Raw genomic sequence first — 23,724 nt, 5'->3', positions numbered from 1 at the left:
GTAGACGTTGAACCGTCACTTATGAATGTCGATACGAGTACACGTGGCTTATCTGACGGATGCAGCCGGCCGTTTGGCGAATACGAGCGTGATATTGCGCACGGGAGAAGAATGCAACGAGCGGCGAAATAGAAAAAAATGGTCTATATAGCCACGGTCGACGGAAAGCTGCGATGAAATTCGGAATGGATCGCCCGCGCGCACGCGATCATACTCTCGATGTGCGCGCGAAAAAAAAAAAGAGGAACAAAAGTATCCCGGTGGCCTGGTTAAAAGTCTAAATAACGCCACCCCCGCCCGGTCACTTTTTAACGCCAGATATGTACAATAATGATAGGCAGGGAGAGCATCGATAAATCGGTCACTTCGGGAATAATACGTCTCGCGCGTATTCGTTTGCATAAATTTGCACGTATTTTTCATAAAATAAAATAAAAACGCTCACGGGGGGCCTCGTGGATACGCTGCTAAACCACACCGCCGACAAACCGGAAAGACAGTCTATTGAAATATTAATAATTGCCGATATATCGTTTTTTATGTGTACATATTTAACGGGCGGCGCCCGTTTGAAACTTCAAATTGTCTCGTTACAGCAACGTATTCGTTCCGCTGCGGCTCGTTTTCCAGAAATGCGCGTCGTTCGCTACTAGCGCGTAAGCATCTTGGAAACTTTGCATGCGCGAATGCTATGCGATTTAATTAAATCGCTGTCTCGCGTTTCGTAATTATGCATAGCCACGTGTGCATGTATCGCGCAAATGTGTCATCGAGGCACATACGCGGGACTTTGTAACGCAATACTCTGTATTTTCAAAGATTATTACGCGCGCGGGCGCGCTTGTGTGTGTGTAACATCGTAACATCGATGTATTACAACGGTGCGACAAACAATTCTCGGTAAAATTTTGCGAAATGCCATCCGCGCGCTATCGTGTGAATAACCGCGATACTGTCTTTATCTCGTAAGAGTCAAAGGTGGCCGAACTCTTGGTAGTATATCGATCTCTCTCTCTTTCGGAAAATAACGCCCGCTTTCATATGCTCCCTAAAAATCTCCCAAGACTCTTTCGAATGATTTCAACAGCGGAATGTCCTCGAGAGAGGAGCCTCGAAGGAAAATGTCGCAAAAATGTCACGTGACTAAACAGGAAATTAAACACGTTTCTTGCTATCGTAACGGTCATATTTGCGCGGTTACACCCCCCTTACCTCTCTTCCTCGCTGTTGCGCCATGCAAAAAGACGCTGAGCGACATTGGTCGACAGGAAATTAAATACAATGCAGCGAAGAAGTCGTGCACTCGAAGAGGAAAGTCTTGGCGCGGCGGTTACGGCTAATTCGAGTAAACTCTCAACAAAGTTACGAAGTTCAAGGGGTCAACTCGATTTAGTATACCTGTAACGAGAAAGAGAGAGAGAGAGAGAGAGAGAGAGAGAGAGAGAGAGAGAGAGAGACCACGGCGTGGCGGCTTAAGCGCGCTCGTACGTACGAAAAGAAAAAGGAAAGGACGACCATCGAGCGCAGTCTATCGTCGCCATCCAACAATTACGTGGTTTTAATCCATCTTCAAACGCTTTTCAAAGGAGACACGGATGTAGTCATTCGCGAATTTACGGAAGGGTCTTGCGTGAGAGAAAAGAGGTACTTTGTACCTCGCGAGAGGAGGAAATTTGCACAGCAATCGGGCTCTTACACGTGCCTCTCGAGAGACTAACTCGAGGCTAACACACCCGCGTTAAATGTAAGACGCATGACTACTAAATTCACCGTATAATTTCTCGATTTCTCGTCGGCACACGAAAATGTTACCGGCAACGAGAGACTTCGCCGTAGGGATGTAAATATTTACGTAGGCGCGCCGCCTGCACACGTACGTAAGATACCGGAAGATCAACGCGGGAGGAGAGTTTCAACAAGGTTTTGCGCGGCTCGCTGGCTCCGCTAATCGGATATCTCCTCCGCTAGCGCGATACGCTTAGTCCACGAGCTTTTGTGCGTTACCCCTTCTCCCTTGCCGCCAGCACTCTCTTAAAAATCGACAACACGGGGAGTGTTGAGCGGGCGAATCAAAAATTTATATAATGCGGCGTATCGGTGTATCCCGGCCATTAATGCGTTAAACGTAAAGTATCGATTGCCATTTTAGGGCACAGCACCGACGCTCATACGTTATTCAACGACTCAAATCACCTTTCCACCCTGTTCGATACCTAGTTACAATACGGCGAAATCTGTCGGCGGGAATTTGCAGGTATTCCGCGAGGTTTCGTCAGTTTCGCCGCCGCTAATCGGATATATCTCGACAATTCGTACGATGCATTAGAGACACACGTGGCATATACGCGTTAAATGTTATACGTACGCTATGTGCATGTGAATGTCATTTGCACGGTGTGAGGTATTTAAGGCAGTTCGCTAGAGACAAAAATATTCTAAAAGCATCCAACATTTAGCGAAAACAGAAAAATAGTGGACGCAGCAAAAATTCGAATACTTTTGTGTGTCTGCGTAATTATACGATACATAAATATTAACGACTAACAAGGGAACCTCGCAAACCCGAAAATTCTGATTTTAATGAAACCCGACATAAATGTAGAGGGGGTATATTCGTGAATTTAGAAATTTTTTGTTTGGACTTATAAACGTTTTAAAGGGTTGAAACCACCCTTCAAAAGTTGAGGGTTTTGCCTCTTCTCGATGTATCTCGTAAACTAAACAAAATATTAAAAGATGTTTTATACAAAAGTTTTACAGCACAAATACCTCTTTTTAATTATGCTATTTATTTCTTGAAAAAATTATTTTTTGAAAAAAAAATTTTTTTTTTTTTTTTTTTCAAAAAATAAATAACATAGTTAAATAAAGGTATTTATACTATAAAACTTTTGTACAAAATATTTTTTTATATCATTTGATTTACGAGATATATCGAGAAAAAACAAAAATGTCTTTACCTTTGAAGGGTGGTTTCAACACTTTAAACCGTCCAAACAAAAAATTTCTAAATTCACGTATTTACCCCCTCTACATTTATGCCTAGTTTCATTAAAATCAGAATTATCGGGTTCGCGAGGTTCCCTTATAAGTACGTTGTTAAATAAGGCTGCAAGGTAATGTTGCAGCATTAACTTCGTTTTTTAATTTATTCTTTTATACGTTCTTACACTCCTCTGTTATGCATATTTATTTGTATATGTATGTACATATGTATTCTCTCTCTTAATTGTAATAAATTTTCTATACGTATAACATATATTTATATAATACCAATCTCTTTTGTAAATCCTTTTTAAAACCATCTCGATCCAATTTCTATACATTACTACAAACTTATCGCAAATACGAATTCTCTCCGTACCGTTATTATCCGCTGCGAAACATTAAATCCTATCGAACGGATTAAGCGGAACTTGTCCGTAGGATACTAGATAGTTCGGGTAATCCTCGAATTATTTTGCTTAAAATTCTCTACATCATGGTAGCTATCACGGCGATATCAATCGCGTAAAACGTTCGAGTTATCCGGTTGTCCAGTTATCCGATCAGATTTTGTGGCGGAGTTTCCGCGAAGCGGCTAGATTCAGTCGCTAAAGAAACGCGTGCAGCGTCTTCTTCGACAGCGGGGCTCACGGACGATCTATAAGGTACCGGTGAAACGATCGCGGTGTAGTAAGACCGGTTTCTGAGATGAAGGCCCACACCACAGGCTCGCCGACGAGTAGCGGGAGTCGTAACTTCGTACAAGCTTTGCCGATGCAGAGAGGCTGCCTCTCTTACCTCTAAAGCGAGCTAGGCGGTCGTCTAAAGGGCTTTGCCTTGCAAGGGATAGACTCTCCTGCGTTTGCGATAGACTTGGAATGCTCGCGTCTACAAGGGCATTACTTCGCACTCCTACGGAAGGAGAAGCTGCGGCGCGTCTGCCAACTTGCGTCCGCGTTCGCGAGGCCATTGGATTGTACGTGAATCTCTGCAGACGAGAAACGGCAGGATTAATTTGACTTTACGTTATCTCGAAAACTGTGATATATAGAGCGGAATTGTCGCACACGCGCACACGTTACTCCTCCTGATCTTCGTTCAAATGAACGTTTTAAAATCACATTCCCGCGGATTGCAGCTGATATTGTCACTGAAATGGCGTGCTTTCCGCGCACGAGGAGAACTTTGAACGGATCATAGCTGTCGGATGGCCGATGGCTCTCCAGGGATACGGCTACGTAGATGTAGGTACGTAAGTGGCCATCTGCGTGCGACTGTATGTGTGTGTGTGTGTGTGTGTGTGTGTGTGTGTGTGTGCGACGACGACGGGATGCGGCGTTGCAGCGTATATGGGCAACGTGTTGGGCGTATTCGAGTGTTGGTGGACAGGTACGAAGCCGGCCGTGCTAAGTAAATATATTTAAGGCTGTAAGTGGGTGGCCGTAAGAGAACGCACGAACCGAGTTGAGTGCTGCTCCTTGCGCGTGGCAAACGCATGGAAGACCGACAGCGTGCACACGCGGTAAAACACACGACTGGAGAACGATAACTCTCACGCGATATTTCAATTTCGATCGAGTCGCAACGGTTCGAAATCTCTGGCCTCGATGAAGATCGATGGGGAGAATTTTCCTCCGAGGAAAAGGTGCAAACTTTAGCGCGGTTCGCGAAAATCGCTCGATCGATCATCGATCGCGCTAGGATTTGAGTTTTATTAAGCACAAACTACGACGGCAGAAAAAGATAAAATAAATAATCGTAAAAAACGATCCTTCTCTCGCGGATACTAATGGACCTTTTTGCACCGCGCCCTTTCTACTAGTAGTGTGTGCGGCGGAGTGCCGGTGAAAGGTGACACGCCTTTCGTCTCGTTTTCTTCTCACCCCCCTCCCCGTCTCTCTCCACATGCCGCCTCTTAACGGCATAGATGGCATTAGATGATCGATCTGTCGATAAAATATCAAGTGTTACAGAAATCGCTGACTCCTACCGATGACTATAATGTTTGTAATGAAATGACAAGTCAATAAGTCAACGATAAGCTGAGAATGTAGCTTGTTGGACTTGTATTTTAAATCACGTCACACACAGATAACAAAATCTGAATACATAAATATTCAGACGCTCCGAACGTTCACGGTTCTTTACGTCGTTATTAATAAACTTCGTCGGAGACGCGCACTTTGATCGTTAGTAGCAGGCTTTTCCCGCTGAATTTAATCCATTATCGCATTACAGGGACGCATTCCCGGTAATCGTCGGGCCGGGAAGATCCAGAGCAAATGTGTTTATCGGTTTTAAAGAGCAGGACGTAAAGAATGAGAGTTGACGTTGCGCGAAGGAAAATAAACGAAAAAGGGGAGAAGATATAAAAGGAGTTCCCGGGAGGTCGGCAGGAGTAAAGGTGGAGTAGATAGCAAGAAAATTAATCGCCCCCCTCTTACTCCTCGACGCTCGGTCGTTCGTCGCCCGTCATAGTTGTCGTCGTCGTCGTCGTCGTCATCGTAGTTGTACTCTTCCTCGGCGCGACGCGATTCTCGCGCGACCGTTTATTTAATTTTGCCGAGCGAGATTTTAATTTTTATCCCCGTACCGGGAATAATTCTAGCGTCGTCGCGAACTCGCGACGATTATTTTATGTATCTGAAGTTATAAGAAGTGCGAACTGAATTACTTCAAAGAAAAAGAATATAACCAATCAAGTATGCCAATCAAGGTGTTTCATATTGAACGCGACATATAAATGGACGTAAAAATTTTCGTCGCTCACTCGACGAAGGGGGGAGGGGGAGAGAATATTCAAAGATCGATAATGCCTTTTCGAATAATTCCACTCGAAGAATTGTGCTTTTCAATTCGTCTTACGTGCGCGGAGGAAATCGCAGAATGCGAGAATTCGACTAGCCGGAATGCCACGAAAAAGCGTACGAATCTAAATGAAAAATGCATCTTATGCATAGCGCATGGAAACCACAGATGTGTACGAAGGTTTCGGATGCTAATGCAATCGATCTATCTTGCTCTTTTCACACTTTTCTCAAATAAATTTCATTTCATAAAGTAAATCGAAACGGACTTGAACAAATTTCTTTGGCGTTTTAAATAAATAAATAATCACACACACACACACGTCCATATGCACGAACTTAAAAGACAATTAATTTCCTAAAAGCATTTGACGTGGTTAAAACATTTCGCATCTGAGTGTATCGCATTATCCCGCGCAAATGACCACCTTAATTTAATTAGTGGGCGTTGTTGTTAAACCCGCCACGTCGATATCAAATTATTGCTGAACGTAGCACAGATTCGCAAGTGTTTTCGTAAATAATTTGCCCACTGGTCGTTATGACGCACGTACACACATACAATCGCTTCGAATCGTTTATTGCGTCGTATTGTAGTGAATTATGTCGACTCGTAATATTAATTACCGCAAGATAAAATGCAACTAGCAATAAATTGGTAACGTTATTGGTTATCAACTGCGCTGCGCGGCGCAGTTCGCGGGACGTTCATGAACGCATTAACGGGGAGCACACCCGAGAATGGAATTAATATCCTCGCATCGCGTCTCGGAAATATTTCCGTTTACGATAAATTCCAGAGGCAACGACGACGGCGGAATTCCTGCCGAGTCCGGGACGCAGGCCGGAAGTCTAAATGAAAATCGCGCCCGGCCTCTGCTCCTACGACCGGCGAGCCCGCTGCTCTCCGAATAGCAGTCGCAGTCACGTGCAATACGTTCCGACAAATAACTTGTACGAGGATCGTAGAATCGCCAGCGGCAACATGAAGATTCGGCACACGATACATCGCACGAATAAGCAGAGAGTATACTCCGTAGATAATATCGATTAGACTATATTCCAGATAATCCGTAACACGTCGTGCGTCGACTATTAATCGACGGCAATCGCTAACGCGAAACACGTTACCTTCATATTCCATGTACATACATGCGAATGGGAAAGCTCTACTAGTTCCAGAAAACGTAAGCCAAGCGAACGTTCGGCGAAAAGGAAATTGCGTCTACCTTATTAAACGTACGGATTGCCCTTTATTAATTCATTACCGTTCTAATATTGGAATACCTTGGGCCACATTGCGCCATCGAATGCAATCATGCGCATACGTAATGTCGAATACCTTCTATCCCAGAATCGCAGATATTCCGTCGACGGGATACCGCAAAATGCGCGCTTCTGTGCGCTTGCGTATTAACTGTACTAAAAAAAAAAAAAGACATGCCAAATGTAAACGCGATAGTAATCAGACAGCTTCGCCGCGCAATCCAGGGAGATATTTAATTTTCCAGAAAAAAATCTTGCGTATTTCGAAACCTTAGCAATCTTAAAAATCATATCCCACGTATAAAAAGTGAAAATTCGAAAATGTGCATTTTTAATAGTGACCAGTTCGTCAACCGAGTTATCGTGGGGTGGTGGCTCGGTAAGAGAAGAAAAAGCATATAAAACTGCGTTCTTTTATGAAATACTCCGAGAGGCGTCTGTCTCTATAGAAATCCCTCCGGAGAGATTGAAAATTCCGTTTTAAATCTGCAGAGAAAAAGAGGGACGCGACATTCCCGCCGACTGCAAAGGCAGAGCGCGCGCGCGCACGACTCGAACTGTGTGTAATATTCCAAACGAAGAGAACAAACAGGGAGAGAAGCGTCGCCGTCCGAGAGTGGCGCAGTCCTCCCAATTACGTCCAAGTTTAACATTTCGTCGTAATTAAATGAACCCCGCGATTAACGAACGAGCAAAGCTGGTCTCAGCCGTGGGAAAGCGCGTTATAAATTGAAAGTAAAGCACTCCGCTAACTCCGCCATCGCAGTCCGTAACACTAAATGTACCGTAAATTGTAATGTATGGAAATCAGATTTCGACATAGTCATAGTGAGAGAAAGAGAGAGAGAGAGAGAGAAAGAGAGAGAGAGAGAGAGAGAGAGCGCCAATATCTGCAAGATTTAATAATAACAATTCAATCGCGTATGTATGTAAGTTTCACGATACTTCGCGGAAGCGCCATCGACTCGCACGCTCTTCCAGTAAATCGTTGCGAGTTGCTTCGATTTGCAACTATGTAATCCGCGATCGAAAACAGCTTAAGCGACGTCAAACGCAACGGGGCAAGCCCATAAATCTCAGCGAAATCGCAGGCGACACTTTCTGATTTTGCTAAAAACTTATTGGTGCGCGTCGAGATAAACTTTGCACCCTCCCATACATCCACATACACGTGCGCGCGCGCACAAGCGCGTCGTCACGCGTTCGTGAACAAATAATAACGTCACCCCGACGCAAAATTATTACGAAACGCAGCGAGGTCAATTAAAGATCGGCCGCAAAATAGGAAATTCCTAGAAACTCCGCGATGTACGCGAGCAATATAAATGCGCATTCGATTTGCCACGTCTCCGCGCGACCCCGCCCGAACGCCGACGAAGAGATTCCTCGATATTGGCGTTTACCCCGGTTGCTTGAATTAATGTAGGTCGCGAGACTGGAAGATAAAAGAATATTTTCACCGCCAATGCGATCGATTTCATTCGCCACCTTCCCATATATCTTTTTAATAATGCACGGAGTGTGTGTGTGTGTGTGTCTTTTTGCCACTAGCAGACGATATTTAATTATCGACATCCGATTGTCTTTTAGCTGCGCTACGCGAAACCTCAGCGAGATTTGTAATTAAGGTGCGAAATAAACCAAGTTGTACGTGCTACGGGATTCGATATCGCGGCGAAAATGACGCGCCTCTATTAAGCAAGAAAAATAGCGAGAAAGCTCCCCGAAAGATCCTCTTACCTCGAACTCTTCGAATGCCGAGAACGGAACGAAATCTCATCTCGAAGGACGCAAAAGGACGAATTCAATTCTGGGCGCGTTAGTCTCCTTCGCGAGAGGCGAAGCCATCGCGGCGCTACGCAAAGCGGAAATTTTCTTTTCTCGACGCTGCATATTCCGCTCTCTTCTCGCGCTTATTTCGAATTTTCCTTCCTCTCTCGGAATAAGACGGAAGGACCCGACCCCCGTGCCGCGGCGCAGCGCGGCGGTTGACTCGGTCTATTCGACCGAGAAAAACGATAATCGCGTGGACTCTCTCGCGATAAAGTATCGAAGGGAGCGGACGAGCACTTGCACTGTGCGTCCTCTCTCGTCGATGGAAAATTCTCGAGTCGAGGTAAGCAGTTACGATCGTTCGGTAAACTGCCGTGGACCACTTTGGCGGAACAATTTTACGACCGAAAGAGGACGAAAGGGAGAAATAAAGCGAGAGGTTGGGGAGGCTGGGTAAGGCGATTTCGTTACCCATGCCAACAAAATAATGTACATTAAGAGCATCAGAGACATGCGAAAGGATTCTTATATACATACATGTATATATTTCCCGTCTCGCGGAAAATGACGTACAGGAAAAAGTGGTATTACGCCCGCTCACACGTATATTATCTCCGTTACATGACATTTTTATTTTATTTCTGACCATTTCGAAAATCTCTCTTTTTCAACATACACTTTAATATTTAATCGCACATGCTCCTCATTCTTTTTAAACTGGAACGAAATGATTGTAGTTTTATTGCTAGGTTACATGTATTACATGTAGATTTTCAGCACAGTCTATATGCGGAAGATTATGTGGACCTATATGTACCTTTGCTTGTACTCTATATTTTTTGTTTATTTTGAATATATATTTTTTATAACAAAAAACATTTTGTTTTTTCATTAAAAGCAATTTTTTTTATTTATTCCTATGGCGAGCTATCCCTGTTCCTCTTTCACCCATTATGTAGCGTCGCTACACTTTTATAAATAACATAATGTAATAAAAATGTCATAACTTTGAGCCTAGAATCTATTGAAAAACACTTTGATGTAATATAATTAAGTTTCAATTTAAAATATTAATTATTAACAAAATTTTTATATAAAATGTAAATGAGTAGTCATAATAGCACTTTCTCCTTTAATAAATAAAACATAATTTAATTGTAATGTTTTATACCTCCATTACACACGCGTGATACGCTTCATCTCTCGTGTTCGCTTCGTTGTGCTTTAAAAAAAAAAAAAAAAAAAAGCGTCTCTCACAGTGTGGACAAATGTCATTGTTACACCGATAGAATTACAGATCGATGGTACTCCGTAAAAAATCGCGAGATATATATCGGTAGCCTGGATCGCTGGATGACGAAACGAATTATCTCCATGTTTTGTTTACAGCCAATGGCTACGACGACGCCGCCAGTTTTTCATCTGCGACCGGCGAATTTTCCCGGATCCATCAGCCATCATCGCCCGACGCGATGCATTTTTCGGGGCGGATCGCAACACTCTGTCGTTAAATTTTATTTCGCATCACCGGTTAGCAACAATTTTTATTCGCAAACAACGGTTTAAATTTCATGTCAAATATTGTTACGGCAATGGCGTATAGGCAAACACGGCTCTCAAAGAGTGTTACTCACGCTTTCTGCGCGGATATCGTGGAGAAAATTCGATTTCCCTTCCGACGTTGACTTACCTGAAACAAAAAGAGAGAAACGATGTGTAAGGTATAGACGTAGATAATAAGTTAAAATAGAAAGATCAAGAGCAGCACAGCGTAAAGACCGTCTTAAAGTCTTACAAGACCAAAGGGGAAAAATGTGTTTCGGGAAACGTATTTTTTACGGCTGCACTGAGAAATGATCCACTAAAGTTCCGCCGCGTATACGGCGTTACGCCTCGTTCTAACATTATTATAAAAATTGCACAAGCTTGGATAGGCCGCGATAGCACCGCAGGCAGCCGACCTGGCCGCGCGAGCACGCTTGCACTTAATCGAAGAAGGACGAGCCGGTGGCGCGGCGCAGCCATTTCCATAGCAATTTCTATTCTATTTCCGTTGACGTGGCAATGGCGTTCAATTATAGACTGCAATATTGAGAGGCACGTTTTCCCAATAACTGCACCGGCTCTATCAATATCTCTTCGGCGGTGGCGGTGGCGGCGGCGGCGGCGCCGGCGTACGCCCTTACCACGCGTACGAATTCATTTTATACGTCTACATCCCTCATTCCCGAGTCGACCTCCCTTCATCGCGCATTTCCTTCCTCTGATAATTATCGCACGGATGGGTAGAGCGAAAAACCGGGATGGGGAATAAGAGTGCAGCTCCCAAAGGAAGAGAATGCCGGCCTCGTCGCGCAAAAACGCGACTGTAACGCCATTGCTCGTCCCACTTTTGATTTTCCGACTAATCCGCGACAATATTTGCGCGGCAATATTTTGGCAAAGTCCCGGAGAATCGTCCCATCTAGTTTCCGCCTTGTTGTATCTCGCAGTTACTTTGAAGTTAAAATATATGCGACGCGATTTTGTCTTACCCGTTACGCTCGTCCTCCCACCCACCCCCCCACTCGCCGTTTCCCTCGTCGTCTCGCCTAATTATCCTCCTCTGGCGAGAAACGAAGAAGCAAAGCGAGTGCAAAGTACGGATTCGCGTACCAAAGTTTCCAAGTCGCTCGGAGCCTTAGCGTTTTGTTTGTTACTTAACGGGAAACGTTGGACAAACTCCTCCCCCTCCTCTTCTCTCTCTCTCTCCTTCTCTCACAATCACTTTTCGAAAGCGACACACTCGTGAATTTCTCGAATTTGCCGACAAAGTTACGAAATCGTGCACCATGTACTCAAATCGTTGTCTTCTTGCAATTTCGACTATTGCATCCAAAGAGTTAGGTGCCTTTACGTTCGATAAATTAATGGGCGACAACCAAGCGTAATTCTTCGTCGAGCGTGAATGCTCAATCACGTTCGACGATCCGATTTCCCGACAATCGTTGGATTCCGTCCATTAGCGATGGTACTTGGCGTAGACCATTACATAATTGCGAATTCTCTCGCGAGTGAACGAGGGAAGCTTTTCCGCGCGATTGGTCAATAAGATGCGTATTGGGTTATGCAAATATCGATACCAAAAAAACTGAGTCCTCTCTTTCTCTCTCTCTCTCTCTCTCGTGGAAATACACGAAAAATACGGCCGCGGCCGATCCGCATGCGATCCATTCCACTCGGATTATCCTATTTGCAAGAATATTTCATTCGTACCATCCGGTATTCGACCGATTTTATTTCGCGTTACGTTATTATCGCATTAAAACATAAACAATTCCTGACGCAGATAGAATTATTCATTGTTCTCTTAAATGAGTTGATAACGTTAACGGGACTTAAAATAATTTTAAGTTAATCAGAGAGCAGTTTGAGACATCACAAAAAAAACCGCTAGTTATTCACGTCGAATGTCATATTCATGATTTAATCAAGCATTCTCTTCTTTCGTAAGTCAAGTGAAATTATAAAATGCAAATATGCAAAATACATTATTAATGCAGAACATTTTTTCTTTGAACAAATTACACAAGTTTGTTCCCTTGGAGAGAGAAAAAAAGGCATCGGTTCCTCAGTTATCTTTGCGAAGGTCAGCAATGCGTCTGAACGAGACCGTTGTGCCGGTCAGTCAGTGCACGTTGAATTAGTAGTCTGTTACGGCCGACTGTATTCAAGTCATTAAATCGTGTTGAAAAAAAATCAACCGAGACGGAAAGGAGTGGCGATGGTGAGGGAGAAAGAGAGAGAGAGAGAGAGAGAGATTCTATTAGCTCTAAGACGAGCGAATCGACTGCTTAGAACTCCGTTGGACCACAAAGTCCCGCGTATGCGAAAATCTTACATTAATATCCTCGCACGTTCAAGCCTCGAATTCGAACAAGAACCTCGGTATATCCTCAGTCCTCGAGCAAGTACGAGCTTTACATATGTAAGATCACGGTAAGATCGTTTCACGAGATCCCTGCACAAATCAGGAGCTTGCGCGTCATACATATGATATCTAAAAGACCTCTTACTCTCTTCGTGCGTGTGCGTGTGTGTAATCTCGATAGTTTTGAAAATTCATATATATACATCACACATGCTTTGTTTAACGCGGCAACGGCGTCTGGTGAATATTTGTCTCTCATAATAGCCTCAGGTAATAATAAAATATACATAGAGCAAAGAGTAAGGAAAGTGTAGAGTAGAGAGAGAGAGAGAGAGAGATGAAGGGAAAATCGTTCAAGTACCGGGAAAAGCACTCACGTAGACGGGCGGGATGTGGAATAAAATAAGCGCGATATTACGAGATAACTGCACGACATCGCATAACGGCATAATTCATGAAGCCTGGCCGGCCGGCGCCGCCGCCTCCGCGTCATGTATCACGACCGCGTTAAGCGATTCCGTTCGCAAGTGTCTCTCGGATTATTTTTGCGTTACGCCTCGGGCCATTACATTTTTTTTTTTTCCGTTGTGGTTTGACAAGGCGCAGCGAATCGAGCGAGAGGTGGGTGCCGGGCGAACATATTAAGCGATGGAATCAGAAGAAACGCGACCTCCTTGCGACGCCATAAGTTCGCGTTGTTGGCAAACGATGGTTACGACAGTTGTTGGCGACTTCATCGAGAGTTTCTCTCGCGTAGGGCGCCGTAACGCTGCGGTTTCGCGACGACGACATGCAAGAAACAGCCGGGAGGAGGAAGAAGCGATTCAATAAAACGCAATTCCGCATGGTAAGCGGCGCGAACGGTAATCGGCCCTGCTGCGACTGCGATATGGTCCTCTCCGACTCGTGCATTCATTTCGCCTTACAGCTCCAGGAGTCGTTGATTCGAGGACGTCTTGTCAAAGAACACAAAGGATGAAAGAGTCAAGGAACAATACGCATCCTAACTCTCCCGTCCTCCCCGCTCCAGATACACTGAAATTAATTATATCCGTGGGTGTACGTGACAAAGGGGAAAGGTTGTAGAGGAACGGAAACTCCGGGATGGAATATGGAGGAGCGGGCAAAAGTTAAAGAGAGAAATGGGAGGAAAGGGCACGACGACGGGATGACGAGAGAAATAGAGGAAGTGGAAAGCCGGAGAGAGTATTTCGTGTAACGAGCCTTCCCTATGTGCAGAGCAGGAATGTGCGGGAGACAGTCTCGTTAATCTCTCGTCAAAACATATTGTGCGCGCTTAAAATCGCGCCGAGGGTGCAGGCCCGGCATCCATGGCGCGCTGCCGCGTCCACCATTTAAAATCAAAATATTTTCCCCAGCTCCCGACTCCCCGCGGAAAGCAAAAGCATCAAAATTCAAATCTCCACCGAGTCATAATAATTTCTCGCGCGCGTATATACATACTGTGTAATAAAAATCGACCCATCTTCAATTATCTAAATGCATTTAATTTAATTAATGCGCGCAGTTTCTCTCGCGTGTCCGGGGCTCGGGCAAGGTGTGGCCGGTGAAGCGAGAAGGTTCACCCACGTATCGAACCATCGGATCTCTTCCGGTGGACTCGCATTGCGATCGAAATATAACCGTCGCGCGCGTTTAAATATATTATAAAATGTACGGATACCTAGAACAAATTTAGAAAACGCTTTTATACTTTATGAGACAAAGGACTCCGTGTAATCACACACGATGGATATAAGCGCATAGCTTGGTGATGATCACACTTCACTTATTTATCAGCGGTTAAGGTACAGTCATCACAGTTAGTCATCGCGTGCATTACATCAACTTTAATAAATTCGCGTCAAAGCAAGGTCGTGAATAAATTATTATTAGCCGCATCGATTTAACGTGACTTATAGTTATAATGTCAAGTAAAGAGATCCGTGAAATAGTTTGAAGAAAATGAATAACTCTCGAAACAAAATTTCATATACGAAATCAACGGCTTTACTTTAATTTGCAATCAAACATACGCGCGCGCGTGCAACTTGTGCTACTCGTCGTATATTCAGTAACGTAAATTATTCGGGCGTCTGCAACCTCCAAAGAGAGCCTGGATACGATACCGTTAGAAGCGCGCGCGCTGTCTCGCTCCGCTCTCGGTTCCCTCCCTTTCCGAGGCGAGGGTCACTAACACGCGAGTCGCCGCGCATATGTATGCGCGCGTGTTAAATGCACGTAACGTATTTACGCAACATGGCGCGGCGACTTTCCACGCGTGGGCGCGAGTGGGTGCGCTAGTGTGTACGTGTAGGGAGGGACGGAGGTGGGTAGACTATGGACCAAACATGGATCTCTCGCTCGAGACGAGACTTATCGGACGTTCCGAGTTACGTTGCGGGATGGAGCACGTCCAAGAGAAAGGCGATTAGCCTCGTTTTCTCGAAACCGTCATACGTTTTTCTATTTCATATGGATAACTCGAGAGAAACGAACCCTGCTGCATGCGCGTGGTCGTGTGTAACGATGAAATCAGTGAGTATATATATATATATATATATATATATATATATATATATATATATAAAATAGAAAATGATTTCTATGCGATCGATATAAAATCAATTAAGCTGACTACCGCGCGTTTGCTGAGATTCAAAGTGATTTAAACTATCCTACGGATAGATAGACGATCCGCTGGTCGGACAAAGGAGAAATAGTAGCATCCTCGGCTGTGAGGAAGAAAAGTTTACGACGGCGACAACGCGACTGCCTGTCCGGCAGCATTTCGCAATTACGGTAGAATGGCAAAGTTGGCGAGGGAGCGCACTTCGGCAGTTCAGTTTTCAATTCTTATTTGAATTGCGCGGAATAACAATGCGACTGGCAAACTCCAAGTTTCGCCCGGTTGTCTAGTAAGCATATTTGCGCATCCCGGAACCGTTCTCTTAAAGCAAGGCATCCACTTTGAAGAAAAACCGAGGCCGTAATGTCGATTATTTGACGAACTTTCGGAGCGGCGCGCAACAAGGAAAAGTTTCGTCTGCAGTGCCCCCAGACGTGCCAGATAAATTATATTTATATGCATGCGCGCGATATCTCATCCCCATAATGACAAACACGTAATCTAATCGGCGAATTAAATTTATAAGCAACACAAATAAGCTATCGTTTCTAAAAACGGAAAAATTCTCCTGGCGACACAATTTTGCACGTATCAACGTATGTTCTTGGATTTCCGCCCACGAACATTTAGCGAAATGAAATGATACCAAAACATACTTGTCGGCGTTACGCCAACCGATCGAAAATCACTTCCTCCGTTTTTGTTCCGCTCGAGAAAATCCGCAGAATCCCGGTGCAGCGAGGCGAGTTATCCTTATCTAGAAGTGGAAGGTCGTAGGCGGTTAGATTTCATAAGGAGAGATACGAGTAATTGTCGGTCGTGCCGCGGACTGTCGCGCCAAACGGAGAGAAGGAAAGTAAGATAGTAGAGGAAGGACGAAGAAAAGAGAGAAAGAAAAAAAAAGAGGGGCTAAACTGAATTGAAATTGAATGAGCGAGAGAAAAGCTCCGCGAATTGGAATTATTGCCGATATAATAATACCGGTACCGACAACGAGTCGCTGTATAACGAGAAATTTCCTGGTGTATTAGAGCTATACAAACTCGAAGGTATATTCCTGAGTTGGCAACCGAGAGATACGTGCACGAAATAAGAGGGAAAAAACCGAGGAAAAAAAAAGAAGAAACTGGGATGGAATGAGGTGAAAGTCGCGGTGGAAAATGCTTGAAACGTTCTGTCGACTGCAAAACGGAGGTATCGATATCTTCAAATTTTATTAGTCGGATTTAGAAGAGAGAGAGAAAGAGAGAGAGAGAGAGAGAGAGAGAGAGAGAGAGAGAGAGAGAGAAGCGAGACAAGAAAATCTGATAACCTGGCGATAAACTGAGATATTAAATTAATATGTAATTGCAAGAAAGATTTAAAAGAAGCTCGATCGAAAGAAGCTGCACAAATTAAATATATGTAAAAAATTTTCATATTAAAAAACAACGATACGACATATAATAATTATATTAATATCGCAAATTATTATGCGCTGGTTTATTATCGACGCGATTCAATTTCTCATTCTACAAAAGAAGAGCAGAAGAGGAACAAAAGATTGGCGCGGGGAGAAAATCGAGAGGCGTCTTCTAATCCATCTTAACGTCGACCATTTCATTAATTTCGTATCTCGACATCTCTCAAAGAACACTTTAAAGCCGACCCTTGATGTCCCCAGACTCAATAAACGGATAAAGGAACGCGATGGTGCCCAGCGATATGCAAACGCTCGTCGGATCTGTCGTATAAATATGCATTAAGCGCGTCTAGGTACACGTTGCATTAGTTTCGGGTAAATTATTTAGAAGCTGGCAAAATTGTTTTATTCGCCGTCGCGAGGCGTCGCGTTCAGAATTTTATTTCATCAAAATTGGGTGGATTCTTTCGAATCATCGATTCATCGAGGCACAAATTATAACTGAGCGTAAAAATCAAATGTAATTAGCGTAAAAATTATTTTAGACTCTGAATCGCAGATATTATTATTATTATTATTATTATTAATATTATTAATATTATTATTATAGAAGCCTCTTTTCCGTCAGAGAAAAAGAGAGAGCGAGAGAGAGAGAGAGAATTTAGTATAAACGTACTCTGCTTAAAGTAAATTCTTCATAATAAGGGTCCACAGTCCTCGAACATCATCCCGTCGCGAAGAGGAATTGCGAGCTTGGAAAGTAAGGAATGCGCGCGCGTTGTGGAAAGCTTGAAAACTCCCAAAAGGAAGAGCTGAAAAAGCATACAGGAAGGAAGCTTGTCGCCCGTGCGACAGCGTGAGCAAGATGGATGAAAGTTTTTTTGGGTCCCGAGAAGCTCGGAAGCCTGCGAAAACTGAAGAGTAACGAGCCAATTTCCACGAGACGCTCGCGCGCCTGCCGCCCTTTCCAAGACGGTAGGGAGGGTGAATTGTAGAAGGGTTCCTAGGTACTACCGGCGACTTTTAGACTGCGAATCCAGGCGAAGTGAAGTGTGGGCAATTCCTACCTGTGTGTGTAAAAGAAACGAGATCCACGAAAGTCCGACCTTACCGAGGAGCAGAAGGAGCTTTCAGGAACCGCAGATTAAAGTATGACGGCAAGAACGGAGCGAGGTTCACGAAGAAAATGACTCGTCTTCGTCGAAGGACAATGAACCTAAGGCCTTTGGTCGCGAAAGCTATCTCTAAAGCTCTTAAATGATTTTAAAATTATACGCTAGAAATACGTTAAATCACCGAAATATCCAATTATTGGATGTTTAAGAAGAAAACACAGCCATATGTTTCATGATAAAAACTCATATGTAAACCGTGCACACACACACACACACACACACACACACACACACACACACACACACACACACACACACCCTAATGTAAAATGCAGTTATCATTATTGAATAATTCGTTTTGCGTAAAATGGGGAAAAAGGACGGGGCGGTTTTAATTAACTTCGCAATTGCTAATTATTATGTCATTAATGTAAATTTTCATCGCTGCAATTACGTCGTTCGATCGTCGCACTCGTCACACGTATGCGTTGCGTACATAGCGGCGCGCACTTTGGTTACATTAATTCCTAAGTAAGTATCCGATAACGCCCTTTACCTAAACTGCCTTTGATGTGGTCCGCCTTCATCAGTGGTTTCGACGTTCGGACGACATACCGTATTTCCGAAGTGGGGGGAAACGTGCGCGAAGAGCAATATATAAAATTATTTTTTTACAGAGAATCATTTCGATCGCGCGAGACATGGGGGTGATTGCACCCCGACGAGAAGTTTATCTCAAAGGAACTCGACAAGACGTGGAGACTCCCGGAGAAGCACACGATGGGATGCACTATAACGAGGATGTAGAAAGGTTCCCGAAGGTTTATCCTCCCTCACTATCGTATCGTACTATACAGACCCTATCTCTCGTTCGATGTCCCGTTATTGAGAAGCTGCTTTACCTACCGTCTATTTACTTTTTATTATCTTGGTTTATTCATGTGTACGTGCTCGCGCATGTTGATATAACATTATATAATATACGAATCGTGATACTATCCGCGGGTCGGATTATAATGGAAATGTTAAACAAGACCGACCGGTAGTTAAAATCCAAGTACATATCGCGTTGAAGAAAATCCATAAAGGGCAATTGTTATGCGGATGCTTATTAGAATGCATATTCACGGGGAAAATATAGACCGAGGGGAAGAAAAATAAACGGAGATTTCTCGAGAACTTTGTTCGTGGGCGTTTAATGGGCGGCGCTCGTAAAATACTCGAATCTCATACGAAAATTACCGCTTGACCCCGATATTTCCTCCTCCTCCTCCTCCTCCTTCTTTTTCTCCAGAAGCTTCTCTTTTCCCCGTTAGTCGCGTGCCGCCACGAGCCCCGCGATTATTTGACATATAAAGTCGACCCACTTGCAATCCCTTTTCCGACCGACGTATCGTTGAGCACGGCGAAAATCATTTAATAACTACCTTGCCGGAATCTCAAAGATCGCGCGATATTTCTCGATAAATGTTACAACGTGGAAGTGGCGATTCTCCTCTCGGGTTTTGATAAAACGTAATTCAATCGTTTCTAAAAGCTGGCGAGAAGTAATTATAGAGACCCGCTTTCCAAACGGGGTACGTACGTTCTAATTTCTCTATCTTTAAAACGCTATTTTGCAGCACATTAAAAGCACATAGATATTCGCGAATAACTCAACTTTATGCATTGTTAGGCAAAGCGATCGATTCTTCCATGCGAGATTTAGAGCCCCCCGTCGAGGGCGAATTCTCTTATCGGAGGAGTTGCACGAATTAAGACTCCTCCTCACGTACTCGAACGGACCAAATAAGGAGACACCCTCCAACGACGACTTGTCCCACAAACTACGTGGATACGCGGAGAAAGACGGAGAGAGAGAGAGAGATTCGCCGCGTTCAAGAGTACATAGCGTTCAAGTATTAATTAAACCACTCTGGAAATTTGACGAAACGATGCTACGCGATACTGGCAGAAATAAAAGTTTCTCCAATATTTTGGTGTTTCGCGTAAGCGCGCGTTGCGGGCAAAAATTTCAACGTAAATACTCAAATGTGTAATATATAATTATGCGTACTAGTTAGGAAATAAACATGTGTTTACATTTCTCGTTACACGTCGGCCGCAACCGGCGTATATCGTCCCTCGAAGCGCATTAACGTAATTGCGTAATAAAATTTATGCCGTAACCAAAGGCGGGAACAACGCGGTTTGCCAAGGCAAATAGAACCCGTCTCGATTTACTCGCAAACGGAGCAAGTTTGACCGGGCGGCGGAGTTTGCCGGGGCAAAATGAATAGGCATCTGGCAAAGTTGTACATTAATCGGCGCGCTCTGCATTCTATCTGTGATGGCTACTATAGCGGATGAATAATTAACGAGAACCGGATCTCGCGTCATCGATACCGCGAAAATCCACTTGATGCTCAATTGCTCGTAATTTTCCGACGAAACTGTCCCGATACCGCGTTACGATATTAATCAAACTTAATTTCCTCCTTGCAAAGAGAGAACGAAGAGTGAAGTCGAGACGACCACCACGACCACCACGACAACGACGACAACGACAACGACGACGACGACGACGACGACACGACACCGTTGTCCCTGCTGTCTATTAATTATCGACTCGTATACACGTCGAAGGAAAGGAGCGTAGAGCGAACGCTGCGAACACTTACACCAGGCGAGTATACGCCGGTTGACACCATCGTATCGAAAGACATGCCCTCGTCCGCTTCACACGCGTACTCGCACACACACACACACACACGACGCATGCACTATACTCGACCAGTACACACGTACAGTACTAGAGCCACGATCTAACGACGGACGGGTCAGACGTCGCCGTAAAAGGCCATTAATGTCCATCGCTCGTGAATCGTTGTCGTCGTCGTCATATATCGGTGCTTCTTCCGGCGAGAGAGGCGAGAGAAGCGAGATCGCGAGAGCTTCGAGATGATTTTTCAAACTCTCGAGCTCCCGCCCCGTTCAAAGTGTCACTTCCGGCATTTCGCGGAATAATACGCGGCAGGAAGGGGACGGAGGGTCGCCGGGCGAAATAAAATCTACCGTCGGCTGACCGCCGCGGATCCATGCGTTGTTTTAGTAAGCAGCATCGATCTCTTTATTTGCCGTACGACGACGTCTCCCGTTCGTTTATATATCCGTTCTCCGATAGCAAGAAACGGGGATTCGCGGAACGAATCCAGTCTCACCTATTGACATTTCTTTGTTTGGCAGTCCGGGAAGCAATTTAACGTGCGCGCGTACACCGACACCCACACACCCGGCGATCTATTCGCGAGCCAACGATTCACGGAAGCAAATACAGAGTATCGCGCAGCGTTCGATATATTGGACACGTGCGAACGCGTCTCTCGTTACCTTAAAATAATTACGCAGGGAAAGATTTCAGAAGAGATCTCGACAGAAGCACTCGTCAAAAGCGCGCCCGTTAACGAGCCTCGCGCTATTAAAGGGGAAAAAAAAAAAAAGAAGATTCCTTCCCGCGACTAAAAATCCGTGACGAAGATGGCGGCAACGATACGCGAGAGAATATATTTATTAAGCTTCTCTTGTACGGTTAAGCGGCGAGGCAACCCGCGCCACCAACGATATGCCGCACATTTTCCCTCGCGCGAAGACAGCGAGATTATTAACGGCGATATTTCATCGGTCGCCAAATCCGGCCGGCCTTTCGGGACGGTGTGGCTCTTCTCACCTTTTCTCTCCTTCCGTCGCCACCGCCGCTTGCATTAAAGCGTCATCCTCGCGGCAATTCCAAAATGTAACTACACTGGTCTAGTGTAAGCGTGGCGTATGGGCTTTACTCTCGGCCCGAGAGAGATAAAGAGAAAAACGAGAGAGAGAAAACGTCCATTTGCGCCAAATTCCACGCGTTTTTCGTGAGACAATTTTTTTTGCAGGGTAAAGAGGCGATCAGAGAGGAAGGGATTCTCTTCGCCTCGAGAGGATTTTTCGTGCGATTTTAATTGTTCGACGACGACCGACGAGCGGAGGGAAGGAAAGGCAAAAAGAGGAGAGAGAAATAAGGGTCTTGATTAAAATCTGAGAATATGGAAAAAGAAAATAAGTACTGATTATATAGGAAAGGAAGACAAGAAATGCGTGTTTTGTAACGAAGGAAAGAACATTTGAGGCATTCTATAGGTGAACGTGAAATCGCAAAAGATTGGTTTGAGGAGATGGAAAATTATGTAGAGGAGAAATTGGGGAGCCAAGGTGTGGAATGACGTCCTGGAGCAGAATAAAGTAGTAGCGCTAAGGAAATTATGGAAGAAGAAGGAAAGACATAGGAGCAAAAAGAAGGAAGAAAGTATCTGTTTAAAGGGAGTAAAATAGAATGTAGAATGATTTGTTTACCCCTGTAAGTCCAATGGTAACGATAGAAATAAAGTGGATTGACTGTGATCATAAAAGAGACTTATAAGATAAGTCGATAGAGGGTAAAGCAATTTAAATGTAGAAATGTGGGAATATAAAATATACGTGTATATATAATTGTAACTGTATTGCAACTGCAAATGTAAACGTAGGCATAAACTTACAGTAAATGGAAGGTATAATATATAAATGTAAATATTAATGTGAAAAATAATAAAAATAAAGAAAGTAAAAAATGTAAAGTATGGAAATGTAATGGAGAGAGAAGGTGAATGAAATTGTTAGGTAAGGTAACATAAAAAGAATGGTTATATAAAGTAGATAATTAGGAACGGACGTGTGAGGATATAATTGAATAAAAGTAGCGTAGCTTAATATTTTGTAATCAAGTCTGCTTGGCTTGTTTTTTTCTTGCTGAAGGTATAATAATGATAAAGACGACCGACGAGCGGTTCTAGATATTCTCGGTCGCAGTCTCGAGCAGCGCGCAGCGTAGGAGTGCATCGGCGGGCATCGAAACGCACGGGCCCTCGCCTCGCAGCCGCGAAATTTCGCACGTTACGCCCTTGCGCCCCCGACCCTTCCGCGGTCACCCCAAAGCTGTTTTTCGATCGCGCTACGCGAGTGATGCGCTCCAGGACCGATCGACCGACCAACCGACCAGCCTCTCCTTTTACCTCGTCACTCCGCAGACTATAAAAATCTAACGCGGCGCGCTCCGTTTTCATCCCGTTGTTTTTCCCTTCCACTTTTTTCCCGAACGCAACGCGCTTTTCCCGCGCACGAGCGTAATGTAACGTAACAATAAAAACTGGTCGAATTTCTCGCGTTCAATCGATACCGCGTGCGCCTTTATAAATTGTTATTCCAGCTATTAGTCACCGCATATCGTACAAAAAAAAAAAAAATCCTACGCCGCGGAACAGCTACAGGTATATTTTGCTCGCGTATTTTGCCACCGTCGAATTACATCGCGACCATTATTAGAACGGCCATTATTCCGCGCAAAGCGCAAAAAGCGTGCGCAGCGCGAGTTTTCGCGATATTGAATTCCTGCTTACTAATTAACGAACGGCCGTTTTAAGGGGGGAGTTTAAGCGATAAAAACGTAAACAAAGGACAAACGACACGACGTAATTGACATCTGTCGCGGCTCATTCATTCGGCGACCGAACACGCGCGCGGAGGGACCAAACATTTTATTTCAAAATCCACTCCTTCTCATTAGCGAATCGCCAAGATTACACGCGGCCGAACTTGATCCGATCTTTCCCAAAGTTTCTATTAACAAAGCTAACAACGCGGACGCCCTCGTTATCAGAGGGATAAACTTGATCTTTAGGCGCAACTCCCCCGTGAACGTCTACTTATTACGAGAATAAAAGTTCGCGGAGAGAGAAAAAGAGAGAGAGAGAGAGAGAGAGAGAGAGAGAGAGAGAGAGAGAGAG

The 23,724-nt window shown here is 44.3% G+C and overlaps 1 protein-coding gene across 1 annotated transcript in view; it reads right to left on the bottom strand.

The window, feature by feature from the left end:
- Window positions 1-23,724, bottom strand: part of LOC105835287 (syndecan) — a 72,976-nt gene that overhangs the window by 48,266 nt on the left and 986 nt on the right. The window lies entirely within an intron of this gene.

Source organism: Monomorium pharaonis, chromosome 7, assembly GCF_013373865.1.
Source record: "Monomorium pharaonis isolate MP-MQ-018 chromosome 7, ASM1337386v2, whole genome shotgun sequence".
Lineage (NCBI taxonomy): Eukaryota > Metazoa > Arthropoda > Insecta > Hymenoptera > Formicidae > Monomorium > Monomorium pharaonis.
This window is presented reverse-complemented; position numbering and strand designations above follow the sequence as displayed.